Genomic DNA, 23,249 nt, shown 5'->3' with positions numbered 1-23,249 from the left:
ATGCATGAGCTCTTCTGGCCACTCTAGCCAGTGTGTCAACCATCGCTCTATTGCTCTCGTCGTACTCTTGCCTTGGCCTCCTGCTGTTCTGTGGTGGGTTATACATCACTGCTATTACCACCTTGGGACCTCCAGAGTGAAGTGTTCCCACTATGTAATCACTTTCTTCTCCGCTATCTCCTCTCTCCAGCTCATCAAAATTCCAGCGATTTTTGATCAGCAACGCCACTCCTCCACCCCCCCTGTTCCCTCTGTCTTTCCTCAGGATTTGGTATCCCGTTGGAAAGATGGCATCTGTTATCATACCTGTAAGCTTGGTTTCTGTAAGAGCTATGATGTCCGGTGATGCTTCTTTGACCCTTTCGTGCCACTCCTCCCACTTATTTGTTATTCCATCAGCGTTTGTGTACCATACCTTCAGTTTCCTTTCCAACACTGTGGTTTGGGGGGCCTGTGGGGGTGGGAGACCTGGTGGCATACTGTGGGATTCTATAGCTCGATGTTGGGTGGAGGCTGTGGGTATGGATTGTAGTGTGTGTTGGGATGGTGTGATAGGTTGTATGGTTCTGAGAGTAGTTGTGTGTGTGCTTGCCCTTGCTGTTCTGTCCTGCTCTGACTGACCTCTGCTGATTCCCTCCTTGTCTCTTTTCCTAGCTCCTTTCGTTTTTTTGTCCTCTCCCTCAGCTGCTGTCGTTCTGATTTTGTTCTGTCTCTGTCTAGGAACACCCTCTTGTACTCTTCCGAGTATTTCAATCGTGGTTTCTCTTGGAGGATCCTGTTCCGCACTGTTTCCGTCCTGAGAATCAGCTTGATTGGTCGGTTTCTCCCCTTCGAGTACCCCCCTATTCTCTGAAAATTTACAATCTCGTCCATCTCTTCACCTATTTCCGTGATGATTTTCTCAATCTCCTTTCCTTCTTCCTGCTTCCTTTCAGTGTGTGTCCTTTCCTCTCTCTCCTGAAGCCCATGGATAAACACTGATTTTGCCCTTTCTTCCTCCCATTGCCTCACCCTCTGTGACTCTGGATCCTGCCTGTATGTGGTCAGTTTCTCCCTTGATTTTTCCAGTGGCTCTTGATAGCCTTGTTGTGCCTCAGCATTCGACCTATCACCCTCTCCATCTGCAACCAGCTGATCTTCCCTTTCACTTCTTGGTCCTCCTTGGCAGATTGATGTGACCTTAGCATAATTCATAATTCCTTCCTTCCTGTTCAGCCTCGCAGCTTCATATGCTGTGTCTTCTCTGGTCACTGCCCCTGTAACTCGCTCCAGCCTATTTATCTCAACTTCTAGGACCCTTATCTTGGCTACTGCAGTTTCGACTTGTGCCTCCCAATTCTTTGTTTCCTGTGTGTGTCTGTGTGTGTGTGTGTCTGTGTGTGTGTGTGTCTGTGTGTGTGTGTGTGTGTGTGTGTGTGTGTGTGTGTGTGTCTGTCTGTCTGTGTGTGTATGTGTATGTGTGTGTACTTACCTATTTTTGATTGTACGGGTCGATTCATAGCTCCTGGTGTGTATGTATGTCTGTATGTATGTGTGTGTGTGCGTGTGTGTGTGTGTGTGTGTGTGTGTGTGTGTGTGTGTGTGTGTGTGTATGTGTGTGTGTGTACTTACCTATTTGTGATTGTACGGGTCGAATCATAGCTCCTGGTGTGTATGTATGTCTGTATGTGTGTGTGTGTGTGTGTGTGTGTGTGTTTGTGTGTGTGCTTACCTATTTACCTGGTGTGTATGTGTGTATGCATATGTGTGTACGTACTCACATATTTGCGGTTGCAGGGGTCGATTCTAATAAGCTACTTGTGTTAATTAGTTACCATTCTGTCCTAGGCACATGTCGATTAGACACTTGGCCTGTTGTATATAAGTGTGTGAGTGCGTGCGTGCGTGCGCGCGCGTGTGTGTGTGTGTGTGTGTGTGTGTGTGTGTGTGTGTGTGTGTGTGTGTGTGTGTGTGTGTGTGTGTGTGTGTGTGTGCGTGTGTGTGTGCGTGTGTGTGCGTGTGTGTGTGCGTGTGTGTGCGTAGGTGTGTGTGTGTAGGTGTACTCACCTATTTGTACTCACCTATTTGTGGTTGCAGGGGTCGAGTCTTAGCTCCTGGCCCCGCCTCTTCACCGGTTGCTACTGGGCCCTCTCTCTCCCCGCTCCATGAGCTTTATCAAACCTCGTCTTAAAACTGTGTATGGTTCCTGCCTCCACTACGTCATTTCCTAGGCTATTCCACTGCCTTACAACTCTATGACTGAAGAAATACTTCCTACTATCTCTCTGACTCATTTGTGTCTTCAACTTCCAATTGTGGCCTCTTGTTTCTGTGTCCCCTCCCTGGAACATCCTGTCCTTGTCCACCTTGTCTATTCCACGCAGTATTTTATATGTCGTTATCATGTCTCCCCTGACCCTCCTGTCCTCCAGTGTCGTCAGGCCGATTTCCCTTAATCTTTCTTCATAGGACATTCCCCTTAGCTCTGGAACTAACCTTGTCGCAAACCTTTGTACTTTCTCTAGTTTCTTGACGTGCTTTATCAAGTGCGGGTTCCAAACAGGTGCTGCATACTCCAGTATGGGCCTGACACGGTGTACAGTGTCTTGAATGATTCCTTACTAAGGTATCGGAATGCTGTTCTCAGGTTTGCCAGGCGCCCATATGCTGCAGCAGTTATCTGATTGATGTGTGCTTCCGGAGACATGCTCGGTGTTATACTCACCCCAAGATCTTTCTCCTTGATTGAGGTTTGCAGTCTTTGGCCACCTAGCCTATACTCTGTCTGTGGTCTTCTGTGCCCTTCCCCTATCTTCATGACTTTGTATTTGGCAGGATTAAATTCGAGAAGCCATTTGCTGGACCAGGTGTCCAGTCTGTCCAGGTCTCTTTGAAGTCCTGCCTGGTCCTCATCAGATTTAATTCTCCTCATTAACTTCACATCATCTGCAAACAGGGACACTTCTGAGTCTAACCCTTCCGTCATGTCGTTCACATATACCAAAAATAGCACTGGTCCTAGAACCGACCCCTGTGGGACCCCGCTCGTCACAGGTGCCCACTGTGATACATCATTACGTACCATGACTCGTTGTTGCCTCCCTGTCAGGTATTCTCTGATCCATTGCAGTGCCCTTCCTGTTATATGCACCTGATGCTCTAGCTTCTGCACTAATCTCTTGTGAGGAACTGTGTCAAAGGCCTTCTTGCAGTCCAAGAAGATGCAATCAACCCACCCCTCTCTCTCGTGTCTTCTGTTATTTTATCATAAAACTCCAGAAGGTTTGTGACGCAGGATTTGCCTTCCGTGAATCCGTGCTGGTTGGCATTTATACTCTTGTTCCGTTCCAGGTGCTCCACCACTCTCCTCCTGATAATCTTCTCCATAATTTTGCATACTATACACGTCATTGACACAGGTCTATAGTTTAGTGCCTCTTTTCTGTCTCCTTTTTTAAAAATGGGAACTACATTTGCCGTCTTCCATACCTCAGGCAGTTGCCCAGTTTCCAGGGACGTGTTGAAGATTGTGGTAAGTGGCACGCACAACATATCTGCTCCCTCTCTAAGGACCCACGGGGAGATGTTGTCCGGTCCCATTGCCTTTGAGGTATCGATGTCCCTTAGCAGTTTCTTCACCTCCTCCTCATCTGTATGTATGTCGTCCAACACTTTTTGGTGTATTCCTTGCTGGTGTCCCCATCTGGTCTGTCCCCCCAGAGTGCGTCGGTGTGTGTGCGTAGGTGTGTGTGCGTAGGTGTGTGTGTGTGCGTGTAGGTGTGTGTGTGTGTGTGTGTGTGCATAGGTGTGTGTGTGTAGGTGTGTGTGTGTGTGCGTAGGTGTGTGTGTGTGTAGGTGTGTGTGTGTGTGCGTAGGTGTGTGGGTGTGTAGGTGTGTGTGTGTAGGTGTGCTCACCTAATTGCTCACCTAATTGTGGTTGCAGGGGTCGAGACTCAGCTCCTGGCCCCGCCTCTTCACTGATCGCTACTGGATCCTCTCTCTCTCTGCTTCCTGAGCTTTGTCATACCTCTTCTTAAAACTATGTATGGTTCCTGCCTCCACTACTTCACTTGCTAGGCTATTCCACTTGCTGACAACTCCATGACTGAAGAAATACTTCCTAACGTCCCTGTGACTCGTCTGAGTCTTCAGCTTCCAGTTGTGACCCCTTGTCCCTGTGTTCCCTCTCTGGAACATCCTATCTCTGTCCACCTTGTCTATTCCCTGCAGTATCTTGTATGTCGTTATCATGTCTCCCCTGACCCTTCTGTGTGTGTGTGTAGGTGTACTCACCTAGTTGTACTCACCTAGTTGAGGTTGCTGGGGTCGAGTCCGAGCTCCTGGCCCCGCCTCTTCACTGATCGCTACTAGGTCATTCTCCCTGAGCAGTGAGCTTTATCATACCTCTGCTTAAAGCTATGTATGGATCCTGCCTCCACTACATCGCTTCCCAAACTATTCCACTTACTGACTACTCTGTGGCTGAAGAAATACTTCCTAACATCCCTGTGATTCATCTGTGTCTTCAACTTCCAACTGTGTCCCCTTGTTGCTGTGTCCAATCTCTGGAACATCCTGTCTTTGTCCACCTTGTCAATTCCTCTCAGTATTTTGTATGTCGTTATCATGTCCCCCCTATCTCTCCTGTCCTCCAGTGTCGTCAGGTTGATTTCCCTTAACCTCTCCTCGTAGGACATACCTCTTAGCTCTGGGACTAGTCTTGTTGCAAACCTTTGCACTTTCTCTAGTTTCTTTACGTGCTTGGCTAGGTGTGGGTTCCAAACTGGTGCCGCATACTCCAATATGGGCCTAACGTACACGGTGTACAGGGTCCTGAATGATTCCTTATTAAGATGTAGGAATGCTGTTCTGAGGTTTGCTAGGCGCTCATATGCTGCAGCAGTTATTTGGTTGATGTGCGCTTCAGGAGATGTGCCTGGTGTTATACTCACCCCAAGATTTTTTTCCTTGAGTGAGGTTTGTAGTCTCTGGCCCCTTAGACTGTACTCTGTCTGCGGTCTTCTTTGCCCTTCCCCAATCTTCATGACTTTGCACTTGGTGGGATTTAACTCCAGGAGCCAATTGCTGGACCAGGTCTGCAGCCTGTCCAGATCCCTTTGTAGTTCTGCCTGGTCTTCGATCGAGTGAATTCTTCTCATCAACTTCACGTCATCTGCAAACAGGGACACCTCAGAGTCTATTCCTTCCGTCATGTCGTTCACAAATACCAGAAACAGCACTGGTCCTAGGACTGACCCGTGTGGGACCCCGCTGGTCACAGGTGCCCACTCTGACACCTCGCCACGTACCATGACTCGCTGCTGTCTTCCTGACAAGTATTCCCTGATCCATTGTAGTGCCTTCCCTGTTATCCCTGCTTGGTCCTCCAGTTTTTGCACCAATCTCTTGTGTGGAACTGTGTCAAACGCCTTCTTGCAGTCCAAGAAAATGCAATCCACCCACCCTTCTCTCTCTTGTCTTACTACTGTCACCATGTCATAGAACTCCAGTAGGTTTATGACACAGGATTTCCCGTCCCTGAAACCATGTTGGCTGCTGTTGATGAGATCGTTCCTTTCTAGGTGTTCCACCACTCTTCTCCTGATAATCTTCTCCATGATTTTGCATACTATACATGTCAGTGACACTGGTCTGTAGTTTAATGCTTCATGTCTGTCTCCTTTTTTAAAGATTGGGACTACATTTGCTGTCTTCCATGCCTCAGGCAATCTCCCTGTTTCGATAGATGTATTGAATATTGTTGTTAGGGGTACACATAGTGCCTCTGCTCCCTCTCTCAATACCCATGGGGAGATGTTATCTGGCCCCATTGCCTTTGAGGTATCTAGCTCACTCAGAAGCCTCTTCACTTGTGTGTGTATGTGTGTGTGTGTGTGTGTGTGTGTGTGTGTGTGTGTGTGTGTGTGTGTGTGTGTGTGTGTGTGTGTGTGTGTGTGTGTGTGTGTGTGTGTGTGTGTGTAGGTGTACTCACCTATTTGTACTCACCTATTTGTGGTTGCAGGGGTCGAGTCTTCACCGGTTGCTACTGGGCCCTCTCTCTCCCCGCTCCATGAGCTTTATCAAACCTCGTCTTAAAACTGTGTATGGTTCCTCCCTCCACTACGTCATTTTCTAGGCTATTCCACTGCCTTACAATTCTATGACTGAAGAAATACTTCCTAATATCTCTCTGACTCATTTGTGTCTTCAACTTCCAATTGTGGCCTCTTGTTTCTGTGTCCCCTCCCTGGAACATCCTGTCTTTGTCCACCTTGTCTATTCCACGCAGTATTTTATATGTCGTTATCATGTCTCCCCTGACCCTCCTGTCCTCCAGTGTCGTCAGGCCGATTTCCCTTAATCTTTCTTCATAGGACATTCCCCTTAGCTCTCGAACTAACCTTGTGGCAAACCTTTGTACTTTCTCTAGTTTCTTGACGTGCTTTATCAAGTGCGGGTTCCAAACAGGTGCTGCATACTCCAGTATGGGCCTGACATACACGGTGTACAGTGTCTTGAACGATTCCTTACTAAGGTATCGGAATGCTGTTCTCAGGTTTGCCAGGCGCCCATATGCTGCAGCAGTTATCTGATTGGTGTGTGTGTGTGTGTGTGTGTGTGTGTGTGTGTGTGTGTGTGTGCGTGTGTGTGTGTGTGTGTGTGTGTGTGTGTGTGTGTGTAGGTGTGTGTGTGTAGGTGTGTGTGTGTGTGTGTGTGTGTGTGTGTGTGTGTGTGTGTGTGTGTGTGTGTGTGTGTGTGTGTGTGTGTGTGTGTGTGTGTATGTGTGAGTGTGTGTGTGTGTGTGTGTATGTAGGTGTGTGTGTATGTGTAGGTGTGTTAGTTACCATTCTGTCCTAGGCACATGTCGATTAGACACTTGGCCTGTTGTATATAAGTGTGTGAGTGCGTGCGTGCGTGCGTGCGTGTGTGTGTGTGTGTGTGTGTGTGTGTGTGTGTGTGTGTGTGTGTGTGTGTGTGTGTGTGTGTGTGTGCGTAGGTGTGTGTGCATAGGTGTGTGTGCGTAGGTGTGTGTGCGTAGGTGTGTGTGCATAGGTGTGTGTGCATAGGTGTGTGTGCATAGGTGTGTGTGCATAGGTGTGTGTGTGTGTGTGTGTGTGTGTGTGTGTGTGTGTGTGTGTGTGTGTGTGTGTGTGTGTGTGTGCGTGTACTCACCTGTTTGTGGTTGCAGGGGTCGAGTTATAGCTCCTGGTGTGGGTGTATGTGTGTCCATTCTTGCAAGACAGCTAAAATGGCTATCACTTCTAAGACAGCTGATACGATCGACACTTGGAAGGCAGCTCTGACGACTGACTCTTGGATGACAGCTGATATACACTTACAAGACAGCTGAGATAATGAGCTGTTGGAAGGTAGCTATGGGGCTCAACTCTGGGACATTAGGTCAGGCATCAACTCTTAGAGAGAAGAAAAAATGATTGCCGCTTGGAAGTCAGCTAAGAGAATCGACTCACTCAGGACAACTCATACGATCGACTCACGAAAACAACTAAGATGGTCGACTCTTGCAACACATGTTGAATCTGGCTGCCTCTTACAATTCTGCAGCAATGAAAACATTAAAAAAAAGGAGTTTCCTTGTTGGAAATAAGTACATAGAGTTTCTTGGGATTGTTCGTCCAGTATTGATGAGTTGATTTGTATCTCATCCTTCCATTTCATCAATAATATTTTCCTTTTAATATGCTATGTTTATACTACATCTTTTAGTATTAAATGGATTTAGTATTCTGAAGAAAACAGATCAAAGTTGTCATAAGCAATTTACTTCCTATCCATACTTCAGAAATTACGTTTCTTTTTATACACTAATTCACAAATGGTAATCACTTTGAAAAAAATTATTTTACCCTTTCTAGAGCAAGTCACAACCTTCCCAAAATTTGGAAAGGCACAATGTCGCGTTTAGAAAATAAATCATTCTCATAGTTTGGAAAAAACGACACCGTTTAAAGACAATTCACAAGTTACCTACAAGTTACCTACAGCAATTAACAACACATCTGGAATCCCACAATGCAACTGGAATCTCACAACACAACTGGAATCTCACAACACAACTGGAATCTCACAGCACAACTGAAATCTCACAACACAACTGGAATCTCACAGCTGGAATCTCACAAGACAACTGGAATCTCACAGCTGGAATCTCACAAGACAACTGGAATCCCACAATACAACTGGAATCTCACAACATAACTGGAATCTCACAACTGGAATCTCACAAGACAACTGGAATCTCACAACACAGGGTCTCAAACACATCAAAACTTAGCCACACTGTCTAAACGATTCATAACGAACGAACTAGGGTTTAGGTAAGACCCTTGTGGGGTGAGCGAGGAAGACGAGACAGGCGAAGAATACCGATGGACAGGAGTGTCTTCAGTCGTAGAGAGAGCGCCAAGGATAAACCCAGCAGCTAATCATTCGTGGGACGAAAATCAAAAATAGAAGGAGACTGTACTATCAGGAGACGTGTACATGGGAGGTCTTGAATAGTTGGGCGGCAGGTTAAGTCGCAGGAGTGGAAGTCGGTTAGGATCAAGAGAAGGCGGATAGCTCATTTGTAGGTGTTATTTGTACTTGTCATTATTTGTACTGGTGAAGAGGAGCCATTTTCAAACTTCTTGAAGCTACTTCTGGAGAGGTGGTTCAGTTGTGTTTTATTTCCAAAAGTGAAACGGAGTGGCTTAATGAATTCAAGTACTTGAGTTAGTGAGAATCGAAGTGGTGACTCAAAGGCAAACTCGACAGTCCCAGCACAGAGCCCTTTGTACAGATCCTTGCAAAAAACGTGTAGATGGTTAGGTTGTCCCATGTACTGGAATGGGTACCTTCATTCTTTCCTTCGGAAGAGGAATCTGAAGGCGAGTCTTCATAAGTACTTGCAAGTGGTTGTGATTCGTCAGCAGTGGTGAGATGTGTTGTGGACTGTCAACAGGCTGAGAGATGTGGGAGGCGGTGGTTGATGCAATAGAATTTACGTTGTCGACGATGGAATCAGATGTAGACGCTTCAGGAACAGCTACTTGGGCAGAGAAAGGTGACAGGTCTGCAGGCGGCATGAAGTTCACAACGTTGGGAGTAATCTTGAGATGTCGGCCGAAGGTGTGGAGTCTGGGAAATTGAAGGTAGGAATGTTTGTCGGAAGAGTTCGTAAAGTGAAATGTAGTTCCAGGAATCCCTGAATTGCAAGGTGTGCATACACTATGCAGTACAACACCTTGGTGGGAGTACCGTTAGGAGTTGGAGAAAGGGGGAGTTGCTGAGTGAAGATGTCTGTTGTGTAGCTTGCAGAATCTTGGTGATGTTGGCATAGGTCGGAGATTTAGAAGTGTTCTTCTATATGTCTTCATAGATTTTCTTTGACACGAATTTTTTCCGTAGTGGGCACTTGGCTGCGAGGGTATGATGAGTACCCCTGCAGTTAACGCATACTGGAGTAGTGTTGGTAGTGATGCAGGATTTGAAGTTGTATCATTCTTTCCCATAGTTGGAGCAGGATTTCTTTTCTTTGATGGGGCAGACCTTAGTCGTGTGATTGTACGAGAACAGGTCCAGCAGGGTGGAGACATGATCGTAGCGTTGTGGTTCAAAGTGGCTTGGGTGCATGTGGTGGTAGAAGATGGGTAGTCCATCAGGGAGAGCTTGGGTAACCATGATAATGTTAGAAAAGGCCATTTTGATCATGAAGGAGGCGTTAGGAATCTTGGTAATGGCGTCTACCGAGAACCAAGAGTTCTGTCTCTCGATAGAATTATTCAGGTCATCAATGGATAAGGGCGTGACCATTTTATCAAGCCGTTTCACAAACACAGAACGTTTTTCCAGCTGTCAGTTTTGTAGTGTCTTCATAGCAGAATAGTTCATGAGATATGAGGTTACAACATCGTCAGAACGGACGACAGTGAAGGAGTCTTTCAAAGAGTGTATCGCTGTAAATTTGACCTGGAAGCAGGTCCTTACAGCGTTAGCAAGGGGTAGTTTGGTTGAGATGTCTTTACACAATACGATAGTATCATGAAAGATGAGAGGAGTCGATTGGTAGGTCAAAAATTACACTCCCGGACGAGGACCGAAGGGATTCTTCTTGAGTGAGAGCAGCAGTGATTGTGTCCTGCCAGTGGCGAGGTCAGCAGTGACTGTGTCCTGCCAGTGGCAAGGTCAGCAGTGATTGTGTCCTGCCAGTGGCGAGGTCAGCAGTGGCTGTGTCCTGCCAGTGGCGAGGTCAGCAGTGGCTGTGTCCTGCCAGTGGCGAGGTCAGCAGTGGCTGTGTCCTGCCAGTGGCGAGGTCAGCAGTGGCTGTGTCCTGCCAGTGACGAGGTCAGCAGTGGCTGTGTCCTGCCAGTGGCGAGGTCAGCAGTGGCTGTGTCCTGCCAGTGACGAGGTCAGCAGTGAAATAACGATCCATTAGAAAACCCTCCTGACTCTCAAATAAGTTATAAACATCAAGACTGTATATAATTTCCTGTGAAGAGAGTTATTTATGTATCTTTCTTTCTGTGTCTTGGCAATGTAACATTAGTAATAAAGTGAAGCGCTGGTATGGTGCAACGAAACTGACTTTTGTTGATATACTTGGCGTCATTCTCCCAGACTTAGTCGTGCTTAGGATGTTGGTAGGTATATTTTAGGGATACCTGGGATATCTGTAAGGGATATCATTTAGGGAGGTCAGTGACATCTGTCACAGATTCCAGGGATATCAGTGACATCTGTCACAGATTCCAGGGATATCAGTGACATCTGTCACAGATTCCAGGGATATCAGTGACATCTGTCACAGATTCCAGGGATATCAGTGACATCTGTCACAGATTCCAGGGATATCAGTGACATCTGTCACAGATTCCAGTGATATCAGTGACATCTGTCACAGATTCCAGGGATATTTATCAAGGAGGTCAGGGATATCGGTCAATGATACCAAGGATATCAGCAAAGGAAGATCAAGGATATGTATCAGAGATGTTAGTGGTGCCTGTGATATCTACCAGGGGTACCAGGGATATCTTCCAGTGATGCCAGGGTATCTAACAGAGGTGCCAGGTATACTTACCAGGGGTGCCTGGGATATCTACCAGGTGTGAATGGGATATCTACCAGGGGTGCCTGGGACATCTATCAGGGGTGCCTGGGATATCTAACCAGGGATGCTTGGTATATCTAACCAAGGATGCCTGGGATATCTACCAAGGGGTGCTTGGTATATCAAACATGCACATCTCACAAAAAATATTAAACACATGAACAAATTATTTAAATATTTCGGCTTCACTCGGAGGTCCTCTTCAGCAGATTAACTGTAAGCATCTAACTCTTTAATATCTGTGATTTATGTTGCTGGTCAAGATGTTTCTGACTTTACAACGAAATATATTATTAAACTGAGACGGAGAGTAAAGGAAGATAAAAACAATTGACGGTATGAGACGTTTTAAACGTTTGTTTATGATGTTGATGCTAAGTAGGAGAAATGTGCAACGTTTCGCTCTCCAGCAGCTTTGTTAAGCACTTACCGGCTTGACAAAGCTACTGGAGAGCAAAACGTTGCCATAATGTCTCAGTTGTTGCAAATGTTAACTAAACATCAACACCATTACTGTGATGTTGATGTTTAGTCATCGTTATTTTCAGTATATATACTGGTGTTGCAGGTATATATACTGGTGTTGCAGGTATATATACTGGTGTTGCAGGTATATATACTGGTGTTGCAGGTATATATACTGGTGTTGCAGGTATATATACTGGTGTTGCAGGTATATATACTGGTGTTGCAGGTATATATACTGGTGTTGCAGGTATATATACTGGTGTTGCAGGTATATATATGGTGTTGCAGGTATATATACTGGTGTTGCAGGTATATATACTGGTGTTGCAGGTATATATACTGGTGTTGCAGGTATATATACTGGTGTTGCAGGTATATATGCTGGTGTTGCAGGTATATATATACTGGTGTTGCATATATACTGGTGTTGCAGGTATATATACTGGTGTTGCAGGTATATATACTGGTGTTGCAGGTATATATACTGGTGTTGCAGGTATATATACTGGTGTTGCAGGTATATATACTGGTGTTGCAGGTATATATATACTGGTGTTGCAGGTATATATATACTGGTGTTGCAGGTATATATACTGGTGTTGTAGGTATATATACTGGTGTTGTAGGTATATATACTGGTGTTGCAGGTATATATACTGGTGTTGCAGGTATATATACTGGTGTTGCAGGTATATATACTGGTGTTGCAGGTATATATACTGGTGTTGCAGGTATATATACTGGTGTTGCAGGTATATATACTGGTGTTGCAGGTATATATATATACTGGTGTTGCAGGTATATATACTGGTGTTGCAGGTATATATACTGGTGTTGCAGGTATATATACTGGTGTTGCAGGTATATATACTGGTGTTGCAGGTATATATACTGGTGTTGTAGGTATATATACTGGTGTTGCAGGTATATATATACTGGTGTTGCAGGTATATATACTGGTGTTGCAGGTATATATACTGGTGTTGCAGGTATATATACTGGTGTTGCAGATATATATACTGGTGTTGCAGGTATATATACTGGTGTTGCAGGTATATATACTGGTGTTGCAGGTATATATATACTGGTGTTGCAGGTATATATACTGGTGTTGCAGGTATATATACTGGTGTTGTAGGTATATATACTGGTGCTGCAGGTATATATATACTGGTGTTGCAGGTATATATACTGGTGTTGCAGGTATATATACTGGTGTTGCAGGTATATATACTGGTGTTGCAGGTATATATACTGGTGTTGCAGATATATATACTGGTGTTGCAGGTATATATACTGGTGTTGCAGGTATATATACTGGTGTTGCAGGTATATATACTGGTGTTGCAGATATATATACTGGTGTTGCAGGTATATATACTGGTGTTTCAGGTAGAAACTGTGTTGAATGAGTTAAGTTTCTAGGGAGCGAAATTAGATGGAGCGCCACTACAGTGTCCCCCAGACGGGGAACATTAAGATGGAGCGCCACTACAGTGTCCCCCAGACGGGGAACATTAAGATGGAGCGCCACTACAGTGTCCCCCAGACGGGGAACATTAAGATGGAGCGCCACTACAGTGTGCCCCAGACGGGGAACATTAAGATGGAGCGCCACTACAGTGTCCCCCAGACGGGGAACATTAAGATGGAGCGCCACTACAGTGTCCCCCAGACGGGGAACATTAAGATGGAGCGCCACTACAGTGTCCCCCAGACGGGGAACATTAAGATGGAGCGCCACTACAGTGTCCCCCAGACGGGGAACATTAAGATGGAGCGCCACTACAGTGTCCCCCAGACGGGGAACATTAAGATGGAGCGCCACTACAGTGTCCCCCAGACGGGGAACATCAAAATGGAGCGCCACTACAGTGTCCCCCAGACGGGGAACATCAAAATGGAGCGCCACTACAGTGTCCCCAGACGGGGAACATTTTACCAAATTCAATTTACCAGTGACACCTTTACCAGGGTATTCAGTGGGAGGAAGAATCTCTATCATATTTCACTTGAACAATTTGGCTTGATGGCAGCTTCCTCCTCTCTCATAATTAATTCTTGACGTAAAATATGGTGATAAAACTTGTAGACGAGAATGAGAAAATCTTTAAATTCCTGTCAGTCCGTGTGTTTGATTCCCTTGCTAGCAGTAACTCGCCAAGCAGGGAGAAATATAAGCACAAATTCCAACGTTGCTGTGTGTGTGTGTGTGTGTGTGTGTGTGTGTGTGTGTGAGTGTATGTGTGTGTGTATGTGTGTGTACTCACCTAGTTGTACTCACCTAGTTGAGGTTGCGGGGGTCGAGTCCGAGCTCCTGGCCCCGCCTCTTCACGGATCGCTACTAGGTCACTCTCCCTGAGCCGTGAGCTTTATCATACCTCTGCTTAAAGCTATGTATGGATCCTGCCTCCACTACATCGCTTCCCAAACTATTCCACTTACTGACTACTCAGTGGTTGAAGAAATACTTCCTAACATCCCTGTGATTCATCTGTGTCTTCAGCTTCCAACTGTGTCCCCTTGTTACTGTGTCCAATCTCTGGAACATCCTGTCTTTGTGTGTGTGTGTGTGTGTGTGTGTGTGTGTGTGTGTGTGTGTGTGTGTGTGTGTGTGTCTGTTTGTGTGTACTCACCTAATCGTGGCTGCAGGGGTCGAGACTCAGTTCTTGGCTCCGCCTTTTCACTGATCGCTACTAGGTCCTCTCTCTGCTTCCTGAGTTTTGTTATACCTCGTGTTAAAGCTATATATGGTTCTTGCCTCCACTACATCACTTGTTAGGCTAGTCCACTTCCTGGCGACTGTATGACTGAAGAAATACTTCCTAACATCCTTGTGACACGTCTGAGTCTTCAGCTTCCAATTGTGACCCCTTGTTGCTGTGTCCCTTCTCTGGAACATCCTATGTGTGTGTGTGTGTGTGTGTGTGTGTGTGTGTACTCACCTAGTTGAGGTTGTACTCACCTAGTTGAGGTTGCGGGGGTCGAGTCCGAGCTCCTGGCCCCGCCTCTTCACTGATCGCTACTAGGTCACTCTCTCTGAACCGTGAGCTTTATCATACCTCTTCTTAAAGCTATGTATGGATCCTGCCTCCACTACATCGCTTCCCAAACTATTCCACTTACTGACTACTCTGTGGCTGAAGAAATACTTCCTAACATCCCTGTGATTCATCTGTGTCTTCAACTTCCAACTGTGTCCCCTTGTTACTGTGTCCAATCTCTGGAACATCCTGTCTTTGTCCACCTTGTCAATTCCTCTCAGTATTTTGTATGTCGTTATCATGTCCCCCCTATCTCTCCTGTCCTCCAGTGTCGTCAGGTTGATGTCCCTTAACCTCTCCTCGTAGAACATACCTCTTAGCTCTGGGACTAGTCTTGTTGCAAACCTTTGCACTTTCTCTAGTTTCTTTACGTGCTTGGCTAGGTGTGGGTTCCAAACTGGTGCCGCATACTCCAATATGGGCCTAACGTACACGGTGTACAGGGTCCTGAACGATTCCTTATTAAGATGTCGGAATGCTGTTCTGAGGTTTGCTAGGCGCCCATATGTTGCAGCAGTTATTTGGTTGATGTGCGCTTCAGGAGATGTGCCTGGTGTTATACTCACCCCAAGATCTTTTTCCTTGAGTGAGGTTTGTAGTCTCTGGCCCCCTAGACTGTACTCCATCTGCGGTCTTCTTTGCCTTTCCCCAATCTTCATGACTTTGCACTTGGTGGGATTGAACTCCAGGAGCCAATTGCTGGACCAGGTCTACAGCCTGTCCAGATTCCTTTGTAGTTCTGCCTGGTCTTCGATCGAGTGAATTCTTCTCATCAACTTCACGTCATCTGCAAACAGGGACACCTCAGAGTCTATTCCTTCCGTCATGTCGTTCACAAATACCAGAAACAGCACTGGTCCTAGGACTGACCCCTGTGGGACCCCGCTGGTCACAGGTGCCCACTCTGACACCTCGCCACGTACCATGACTCGCTGCTGTCTTCCTGACAAGTATTCCCTGATCCATTTTAGTGCCTTCCCTGTTATCCCTGCTTGGTCCTCCAGTTTTTGCACCTGTTACAAAAAACGCGATTCTAAAAGCTTAGAGATCTCCAGTGAATACTAGAAAGGACTGCCCTTCTAGCATCCAGCCTGTTACTGGGTTTTCGTAACAAGTAGTCAGTATCCTTGTCCAATTATCCATTAAAATTCAATATTGTTTAATAGCGCTTTAGGTTTACAACTGGTAGGCTACTAACTAGAGAAATTAAAAATTTAATAAATTTATTAAGTCTAGAGGTATATTATCAAAGTAAATTAAATCACAGCAATCAAAATAAAATCAATCTCTCGAGTTCAATATTATTGTGCTGAAAGCACATATCACATTTATAATTCTTAAGTACCGTCAGGTACATTAACATTTAATAAGATATTACAAATATGTACAAGTAAGTGTGTGTATGCGTGTAAGTGCTCTTAAGTAGTTAGCTATGTCTCAAGACTCGAATAAGACTTAAACAAGTGACTGACAAAGTCCTCAAATAAACTAACTTCTTGACCAACTGGCAACCCGAACAGTCTGCTTGAACAACAAAGAATGCTAAGCCCAATAGCAATGCAATATCAAGCGGCTGCGACACAGAATCAGGAACTGGGAAATAATATAACGACACTAAGTAGGGACCATCAGCAGATCTTCCACAAAAGTTACAAAACTCCCATACTACTGAATCTATGTTCAGCATAGGAAAAACGCGACTGTGACAATACACAGAAACCAGTACAAAATTAGGTCAGAAGCTATAGCTAAGGACCTGAGATGTTCAGAGTGTCTAAGCGACACACAACCTCAGTACAACATCGAAAATCACAAAGTCTATACAATGTTCTGTGAACAGAGTTCTACAGAACTAACAAGAATAATGAGACAGACAATCTGTCCAACCACCAAGCGAGTCTCCAGCAGACTGAATACTTCACGAGAGGTGAGGACACCCCCCCCTCGATCACGTGATAGCTACGTGGACAACTGCAGCTCAGAAGCCGGCAGTATAACGAGCAACAAGCGATAATTATAGTAGTTTGACAATCAAGACTAACTGAGCACATTTTATATACATCCTAACAATATGTAATATGTAACATCCTAACAACATAAGCTACGTCAAATAACAATATAAGGCAATACATTTGCGATTTAGCTATTATCGCAAATATAAGCAATATAAAATTAAATGAAAAGGTAATATACATTACATATATACATAATAATCATTGTAACCCATTCAGGGGTTGCAACAGCACCAATCTCTTGTGTGGAACTGTGTCAAACGCCTTCTTGCAGTCCAAGAATATGCAATCCACCCACCACCAATCTCTTGTGTGGAACTGTGTCAAACGCCTTCTTGCAGACCAAGAATATGCAATCCACCCACCCCTCTCTCTCTTGTCTTACTGCTGTCACCATGTCATAGAACTCCAGTAGGTTTGTGACACAGGATTTCCAGTCCCTGAAACCATATTGGCTACTGTTGATGAGATCATTCCTTTCTAGGTGTTCCACCACTCTTCTGATAATCTTCTCCATGAATTTGCATACTATACATGTCAGTGATACTGGTCTGTAGTTTAATGCTTCATGTCTGTCTCCTTTTTTAAAGATTGGGACTACATTTGCTGTATTCCATGCCTCAGGCAATCTCCCTGTTTCGATAGATGTATTGAATATTGTTGTTAGGGGGTACACATAGCGCCTCTGCTCCCTCTCTCAATACCCATGGGGAGATGTTATCTGGCCCCATTGCCTTTGAGGTATCTAGCTCACTCAGAAGCCTCTTCACTTCTTCCTCGGTTGTGTGCACTGTGTCCAGCACATGGTGGTGTGCCCCACTCTCTGTCTTTCTGGAGCCCCTTCTGTCTCCTCTGTGAACACTTCTTTGAATCTCTTGTTGAGTTCCTCACATACTTCACGGTCATTTCTTGTTGTCTCTCCTCCTTCCTTCCTTAGCCTGATTAACTGGCTTCCCTGCCAGTTCTCTGTCCCACTGAACCCAGTTCAGGAAGTTCCTCATTCCTGTGTAGTCCCTTTTCTTGTAGTTTGGCTTCATTCGTCCTGGCCTTCCTGCTTCTCCCTCCACTTGTAGCTCTACTGTGTATTCGAAGCTTAAAACCACATGGTCACTGGCCCCAAGGGGTTTTTCATATGTGATGTCCTCAATATCTGCACTACTCAAGGTGAATACTAAGTCTAGCCTTGCTGGTTCATCCTCTCCTCTCTCTCTTGTAGTGTCCCTTACGTGTTGGTACATGAAGTTTTCCAGTACCACCTCCATCATCTTAGCCCTCCATGTATCTTGGCCCCCATGCGGGTCCAAGTTCTCCCAATCGATCTCCTTGTGGTTAAAGTCACCCATGATCAGGAGCTTTGCCCTGCATGCATGAGCTCTTCTGGCCACTGTAGCCAGTGTGTCAACCATCGCTCTATTTCTCTCGTCGTACTCTTGCCTTGGCCTCCTACTGTTCTGTGGTGGGTTATACATCACTGCTAATACCACCTTGGGACCTCCAGAGTGAAGCATTCCCACTATGTAATAACTTTCTTCTCCGCTGTCTCCTCTCTCCAGCTCATCAAAATTCCAGCGATTTTTGATCAGCAATGCCACTCCTCCACCCCCCCTGTTCCCTCTGTCTTTCCTCAGGATTTGGTATCCCATTGGAAAGATGGCATCTGTTATCATACCTGTAAGCTTGGTTTCTGTGAGAGCTATGATGTCCGGTGATGCCTCTTTGACTCTTTCATGCCACTCCTCCCGCTTATTTGTTATACCATCAGCGTTTGTGTACCATACCTTCAGTTTCCTTTCCAACACTGTGGTTTGTGGGGCCTGTGAGGGTGGGAGACCTGGTGGCATACTGTGGGATTCTATAGCTCGGTGTTGGGTGGAGGCTGTGGGTATGGATTGTAGTGTATGTTGGGATGGTGTGATAAGTTGTATGGTTCTGAGAATAGTTGTGTGTGTGCTTGCCCTTGCTGTTCTGTTCTGCTCTGACTTACCTCTGCTGGTTCCATCCTTGTCTCTTTTCCTAGCTCCTTTTGCTTTTTTGTCCTCTCCCTCAGCTGCTGTCATTCTGATTGTGTTCTGTCTCTGTCTAGGAACAACTTCTTGTACTCTTCTGAATATTTCAACCGTGGTTTCTCTTGGAGGATCCTGTTCCGCACTGTTTCCGTCCTGAGAATCAGCTTGATAGGTCGGTTTCTTCCCTTTGAGTACCCCCCTATTCTCTGAAAATTTACAATCTCGTCCATCTCTTCACCTATTTCCGTGATGATTTTCTCAATCTCCTTTCTTTCTTCCTGCTGCCTTTCAGTGTGTGTCCTTTCCTCTCTCTCCTGAAGCCCATGGATAAACACTGATTTTGCCCTTTCCTCCTCCCATTGCCTCACCCTCTGTGACTCTGGATCCTGCCTGTATGTGGTGAGTTTCTCCCTTGATTTTTCCAGTGGCTCTCGATAGCATGGTTGTGCCTCAGCATTCGACCTATCACCCTCTCCATCTGCACCCAGCTGTTCTTCCCTTTCACTCCTTGGCCCTCCTTGGCCCTCCTTGGCAGGCTGATATGACCTTAGCATAATTCATAATTCCTTCCTTCCTGTTCGGCCTCGCAGCTTCATATGCTGTGTCTTCTCTGGTGACTGCCCATGTAACTCTCTTCAGCCTATTTATCTCAACTTCTAGGACCCTTATCTTGGCTACTGCAGTTTCGACTTGTGCCTCCCAATTCTTTGTCTCCTTCTCCAACCTCTTTTCCAATTTCACAGAGAGCTCTTTCTCCATTTTTTTCAGAAAGCTCTCCCAATTTTCTCTCCCACTCTTGTTTCATGCTTTTCCACTGCTCCCCTATCCACTCCTCCCTACCAGAACCATTCTCATCTGATCCTTGGTTCCTGTGAGTCCCCACCATTTTTTTTTTTGAGAGAAGAGAGAAGGGAAAGGTAGAAGGAGAGAGAGAGGGGAAGAGTGAGAAGGGAAAGGGGGAGAGTGTGAGAGGGGGAAAGAGAGAGAAGGGAAGGGAAGGAGGGGGGAGAGTGAGAAGGGAAAAATGGGGAAGAGATGGAGAGAGAGAGAGAGAGAGAGAGAGAGAGAGAAGGGAAGGTAGAAAGAGAGAGGGGGATAGTGAGAAGGAAAAAGGGGAAGTGAGAGTGAGAGAGAGGGGGAATAGAGTGAAGGGAAATGTAGGAGAGGGGGAGATTGAGAAGGGAAAATGGGGAAGAGAGAGAGAGAGAGAGTGAGAGAGAGAGAGAGAGAGAGAGACAGAGAGACAGAGACAGAGACAGAGACAGAGAGATAGAGGGAGAGAGGGAGAGAGAGAGAGAGAAGGCAAATAGAGGGGGAGAGAGAGGCTAGGGGGAGAGAGAGGCTAGGGGGAGAGAGAGGGGAGGAGGGGAGAGAGATGGGAAAAGGGAGAGTGGAGAGATAATGGGAGGGGAGAGATGTTAGAGGGGGAGAGATGTTAGAGGGGGGGAGGTGTTAGAGGGAAGAGATGTTAGAGGGGGGGAGGTGTTAGAGGGAAGAGATGTTAGAGGGGAGAGACGGGAGAGGGAAGAGAGAGAGATAGGTAGACAGAGAGATATAGGTAGAGAGTGAGATAGGTAGAGAGAGAGATTAGGATAGGAAGAGAGGGAGAGAGGAGCGAGGTTCAGATGGTCAGTTCACAGGACGGTGTGAAATCCTGTGTATGTGTGTGTTTGCGTGTTTACTACAGCTTACAAGTGCTTGTTCCTGTGTGTGTGTGTGTACTCACCTAATTGTACTCACCTAATTGTGGTTGCAGGGGTCGAGTCCGAGCTCCTGGCCCCGCCTCTTCACTGATCGCTACTAGGTCACTCTCCCTGAGCCGTGAGCTTTATCATACCTCTGCTTAAAGCTATGTATGGATCCTGCCTCCACTACATCGCTTCCCAAACTATTCCACTTACTGACTACTCTGTGGCTGAAGAAATACTTCCTAACATCCCTGTGATTCATCTGTGTCTTCAGCTTCCAACTGTGTCCCCTTGTTACTGTGTCCAATCTCTGGAACATCCTGTCTTTGTCCACCTTGTCAATTCCCCTCAGTATTTTGTATGTCGTTATCATGTCCCCCCTATCTCTCCTGTCCTCCAGTGTCGTCAGGTTGATTTCCCTTAACCTCTCCTCGTAGGACATACCTCTTAGCTCTGGGACTAGTCTTGTTGCAAACCTTTGCACTTTCTCTAGTTTCTTTACGTGCTTGGCTAGGTGTGGGTTCCAAACTGGTGCCGCATACTCCAATATGGGCCTAACGTATACGGTGTACAGGGTCCTGAACGATTCCTTATTAAGATGTCGGAATGCTGTTCTGAGGTTTGCTAGGCGCCCATATGCTGCAGCAGTTATTTGGTTGATGTGCGCTTCAGGAGATGTGCCTGGTGTTATACTCACCCCAAGATCTTTTTCCTTGAGTGAGGTTTGTAGTCTCTGACCCCCTAGACTGTACTCCGTCTGCGGCCTTCTTTGCCCTTCCCCAATCTTCATGACTTTGCACTTGGTGGGATTGAACTCCAGGAGCCAATTGCTGGACCAGGTCTGCAGCCTGTCCAGATCCCTTTGTAGTTCTGCCTGGTCTTCGATCGAGTGTATTCTTCTCATCAACTTCACGTCATCTGCAAACAGGGACACCTCAGAGTCTATTCCTTCCGTCATGTCGTTCACAAATACCAGGAACAGCACTGGTCCTAGGACTGACCCCTGCGGGACCCCGCTGGTCACAGGTGCCCACTCTGACACCTCGCCACGTACCATGACTCGCTGCTGTCTTCCTGACAAGTATTCCCTGATCCATTGTAGTGCCTTCCCTGTTATCCCTGCTTGGTCCTCCAGTTTTTGCACCAATCTCTTGTGTGGAACTGTGTCAAACGCCTTCTTGCAGTCCAAGAAAATGCAATCCACCCACCCCTCTCTCTCTTGTCTTACTGCTGTCACCATGTCATAGAACTCCAGTAGGTTTGTGACACAGGATTTCCCGTCCCTGAAACCATGCTGGCTGCTGTTGATGAGATCGTTCCTTTCTAGATGTTCCACCACTCTTCTCCTGATAATCTTCTCCATGATTTTGCATACTATACATGTCAGTGACACTGGTCTGTAGTTTAGTGCTTCATGTCTGTCTCCTTTTTTAAAGATTGGGACTACATTTGCTGTCTTCCATGCCTCAGGCAATCTCCCTGTTTCGATAGATGTATTGAATATTGTTGTTAGGGGTACACATAGCGCCTCTGCTCCCTCTCTCAATACCCATGGGGAGATGTTATCTGGCCCCATTGCCTTTGAGGTATCTAGCTCACTCAGAAGCCTCTTCACTTCTTCCTCGGTTGTGTGCACCACTTGGTGGTGTGCCCCACCTCTCCGTCTTTCTGGAGTCCCTTCTGTCTCCTCTGTGAACACTTCTTTGAATCTCTTGTTGAGTTCTTCACATACTTCACGGTCATTTCCTGTTGTCTCTCCTCCTTCCTTCCTTAGCCTGATTACCTGGTCCTTGACTGTTGTTTTCCTCCTGATGTGGCTGTACAACAGTTTCGGGTCAGATTTGGCTTTCGCTGCTATGTCATTTTCATATTGTCTTTGGGCCTCCCTTCTTATCTGTGCATATTCGTTTCTGGCTCTACGACTGTTCTCCTTATTCTTCTGGGTCCTTTGCCTTCTATATTTCTTCCATTCCCTAGCACACTTGGTTTTTGCCTCCCTGCACCTTTGGGTAAACCATGGGCTCATCCTGGCTTTTTCATTACTCCTGTTACCCTTGGGTACAAACCTCTCCTCAGCCTCCTTGCATTTTGTTGCTACATATTCCATCATCTCATTAACTGGCTTCCCTGCCAGTTCTCTGTTCCACTGAACCCCGTTCAGGTAGTTCCTCATTCCTGTGTAGTCCCCTTTCTTGTAGTTTGGCTTCATTCGTCCTGGCCTTCCTGCTTCTCCCTCCACTTGTAGCTCTACTGTGTATTCGAAGCTTAAAACCACATGGTCACTGGCCCCAAGGGGTCTTTCATATGCGATGTCCTCGATATCTGCACTACTGAAGGTGAATACTAAGTCCAGCCTTGCTGGTTCATCCTCTCCTCTCTCTCTTGTAGTGTCCCTTACGTGTTGGTACATGAAGTTCTCCAGTACCACCTCCATCATCTTAGCCCTCCATGTATCTTGGCCCCCATGTGGGTCCAAGTTCTCCCAATCGATCTCCTTGTGGTTAAAGTCACCCATGATCAGGAGCTTTGCCCTGCATGCATGAGCTCTTCTGGCCACTCTAGCCAGTGTGTCAACCATCGCTCTATTGCTCTCGTCGTACTCTTGCCTTGGCCTCCTGCTGTTCTGTGGTGGGTTATACATCACTGCTATTACCACCTTGGGACCTCCAGAGTGAAGTGTTCCCACTATGTAATCACTTTCTTCTCCGCTATCTCCTCTCTCCAGCTCATCAAAATTCCAGCGATTTTTGATCAGCAACGCCACTCCTCCACCCCCCCTGTTCCCTCTGTCTTTCCTCAGGATTTGGTATCCCGTTGGAAAGATGGCATCTGTTATCATACCTGTAAGCTTGGTTTCTGTAAGAGCTATGATGTCCGGTGATGCTTCTTTGACCCTTTCGTGCCACTCCTCCCACTTATTTGTTATTCCATCAGCGTTT

Source organism: Cherax quadricarinatus, chromosome 25 (genome assembly GCF_038502225.1).
Source record: "Cherax quadricarinatus isolate ZL_2023a chromosome 25, ASM3850222v1, whole genome shotgun sequence".
NCBI classification, from domain to species: Eukaryota; Metazoa; Arthropoda; class Malacostraca; order Decapoda; family Parastacidae; genus Cherax; species Cherax quadricarinatus.
Note: the sequence above shows the minus strand (reverse complement) of the source record.